Source organism: Notothenia rossii (assembly GCF_949606895.1).
Source record: "Notothenia rossii genome assembly, chromosome: 1".
NCBI lineage: Eukaryota > Metazoa > Chordata > Actinopteri > Perciformes > Nototheniidae > Notothenia > Notothenia rossii.
In genome coordinates, this window is record NC_136912.1 from 29,371,924 (window position 1) to 29,375,645 (window position 3,722).

Genomic DNA, 3,722 nt, shown 5'->3' on the forward strand with positions numbered 1-3,722 from the left:
CGGAGAAGCGGAGGTGTTGCCCACGTTGCCTTTTCGGGCTGTGCCCGGCCGGGCTCCGTGGCAAGCCCGGCCACCAGACGCTCGCCGACGAGTCCTCCTTCTGGGCCTGGCTCCAAAAGGGGACCCCGGGCTTCCTCCGGGCCGGGTATCCTCACTTCGTGTGTCGTCTTTCATGAGGTCTTTTGAACCAATCTTAGTCTGGCCCCTTGCCTGAGACCAATTTGCCATGGGAGACCCTACCAGGAACACAAGGTTCCAGACAACACAGCCCCCAGGTTCATCAGGGCACACAAACCTCTCTACCACGGTAAGGTGCTGGTTCTTCAGAGAGGCTGTTATATGATAAATGTTGTAAATAATAAATGCTTTTTCTATCATTCTATGAAATGCAGTGCAATGTATCATTTGAAATATATGGACTAGATATGAGTATGCACAGAACTGACAAAATGAATAATCAATTAAAACAAATATTAAATAATGAACTTAAATACACTAATATAGAAAATATGACTTTTTATACCACATTGCACATGTGGTATAAAAAGGTATATTTAAATACATTCATGCATTTAATTAGTATGATGTTTTTATATTTAGTTTTTAAATTATATTTAGTCGGGTGCAGATTTGTATTTGTACTTGTAGTTGTCCAGCAGATGATGCTGTTTGTCTCATTAGGATATCCATACACCCCGCCCATCGGACGTCCAGCCCCGCCCACATCTGACCACGCCCCATTCCGCGTGCTGCAGTCAGGGCCTATAGTCTCCAGGTGCTCCTTTGAGAACCAGGGCAAACAAGTTATGTGCACCCCTGTCTATATGCTACCACTGGCATATAGACAGGGGTGCACATCACTTTTTTATGCTACCACTGGCTCAGGGCTGCAACTTACAGAAACCTCCCCGTGGTGCAGCCTGGGAAACGCTGGTTGAATGAGATATACATCCAATAGGATATAATCTGATACTGCCAGTAGGCCAATCTCTGTATACTTACCTACGCAATCAAATTGATGAAGATGCCTGCCGGATCTCGACAGCGTCACACATACCTGCCCCTTTCTGGACCCGCACTGTCAATCGTCTCAATCAACATCGAAGGTTTCTCCAGATGCAAGGCAGAGATACTGGCAACGATGGCCAATCGTTTTGACATACTCCGCATGCAGGAAACCCACATTGGCCCTGCACAACACCGACCTACCATCCCTGGAATGGAACTGGTCGCTGAGACCCAACACAGACAGTATGGATCAGCTGTTTTCAAAAAACCAAACCTCAAGATTGAGGAAGTCTGGACCCACACTACGGAAGGAAACATGGAAACCATCACAGTTGCCCCTCCCAAATGTCTCTGTCACATCAGTCTACAAATCACCCGCAACCCCTTTACACAGAACTACCAGAAAGATGCAAGAGGAGATTCCATATCAGCATCGGCGACTTCAATGCCCACAGTACATCATAGGGCTATGAGAACAACAACCAAGATGGAGATGAAGTTGAGACCTGGCTTGAGTCCAAACACCTGACCCTAATCCATAACGCTAAACTACCCAAATCCTTCCACAGCGACAGATGGAAACGAGGATACAACCCAGACCTCGCCTGTGTAAGCAGTGACATCGCATCAAGAACTGAGAAGGAAGTCCTGGACCCTATCCCCCATACCCAGCACCGGCCAATTGTCATTACCGTTAGATCCACTCTCCAAGCAACCACCGTCCCATTCCGCAGGAGGTTCAACCTACGGAAAGCCAACTGGTTTTCATTCCAACAGGAGATAGAGCATTCCATATCTAACATACCACCACTTCCCAATAACTACTCCAACTTCACAGACTTGGTCAAAAGGTCAGCCAGACGCCACATACCCAGGGGATGCCAGACACAGTATATTCCTGGGCTATCAGAAACATCCAGCGACCTGCTGAAAGCCCACTATGAGGAATATAATAAGGACCCTTTCTCCTCTACCACCATGGAACTTGGAGAGACCCTGATCAGTGAAGTTGGAGAAGAACGAAGGAAAGTCTGGAAGGAAATGCTAGAGAACACCAATATGACAAATAACAGCAGGAAGGCCTGGGCTACAATCCGCCGTCTTGGCGAAGACCACACCACACCACCGATAATCACAAAGGTCACAGCTAACCCGGTTGCATCACAGCGGGTGGCCAACCGCCATAACCAACTCCGCCGCCAACCCACAGGAGAACACCATCGCACAGTGGTATCAGACCAACCACAACCAGCCAGCCCTCTCACCAAACCCTTCGACATAGAAGAACTCAAAACTGCAATGGGTAAGCTGAAACCCGGAAAAGCAGCAGGGATTGATGACATACTGGCAGAAATGATACAGCACCTGGGACCTAACGCAAAGACCTGGCTCCTGGAGATGCTGAACACATGTATGGCACAAAAAACCATCCCTCCTCTCTGGAGAAAGGCCAAAGTGGTTGCAATCCCCAAACCCGGCAAAGACCCATCATCCCCAACGAGCTACCGACCCATTTCCCTCCTCTGCATCACTTACAAGCTCTACGAGAGGCTGCTACTCCAACGCCTCATGCCACTCATAGACACCAAGCTGACTAAAGACCAAGCTGGTTTCCGTCCTGGCCGCTCCTATGCTGGACAGCTACTCAACCTCAGCCAACACATTGAGGATGGGTTTGAAGGAAAACAAATAACTGGAGCAGCATTCATAGAACTTTCTGCTGCCTATGACACTGTCCAACACCGTACAATGGTCAGGAAACTACTGGACATGACTGGTGACCTGAATCTGTGTCAAGTCATCAAAGGCCTCCTCAACAACAGGCGCTTCTACGTCCAGTTAAATGACCAGAGGAGCAAGTGGAAAGCCCAAAAGAACGGCCTCCCAAAAGGTAGCGTACTGGCCCCCCTCCTGTTCAACATATACACAGACGACCAGCCATTACCCCCAGAATGCCAGCGTTTCATCTACGCAGATGACCTCTGCATCACCACCCAACAAGTAGACCTCTAGAAGATTGAGCCTGTCCTTGAAAGTGCCCTCCAAGAAATGTCAAGCTACTACAATAACAACCATCTGAAACCCAACCCATCAAAAACCCAACTACTGTATGCAGCTTCCACCTGAGGAACCGAGACGCTAAAAAATAACTGAGCGTCACCTGGGATGGCCACAAACTGTCCAACCACACGCATCCCATGTATCTTGGTGTTACACTGGATAGGACACTCTCCTTCAAGAAACACCTGGAGAACACCAAAGCCAAGGTCAACAACATCCTGCGCAAACTAGTGAACTCCAAGTGGGGCGCAGATCCACCAACAATCCGTGCAACTGCCATGGCCCTGTGTTTCTCTACAGCAGAGTATGCCTACTCAAGCTGGAGCCGATCACGTCACAACAAACTGGTCGACACAGCCTTGAATGACACCTGCCGCATCATCACAGGATGCGTTGAAACAACACCTGTCCCATGCCTCTATGCGCTAGCCGGCATCTCCCCCCCGCACATCTGACGACTAGGTATCGCTCAAGATGAACGGAGAACACAGGAGACAGACATCAGACACCCCTTGCATGGCCACGTAGCACCCCCACGCAGGCTCCGATCCAGAGCCATTTTTCTGCAGACCGTCCTGCCCCTCCAGACAACCAAACAAGCAGCAAGGACCAACATCTGGGAAGATGAATGGCAAATAAATGACACACCAGCT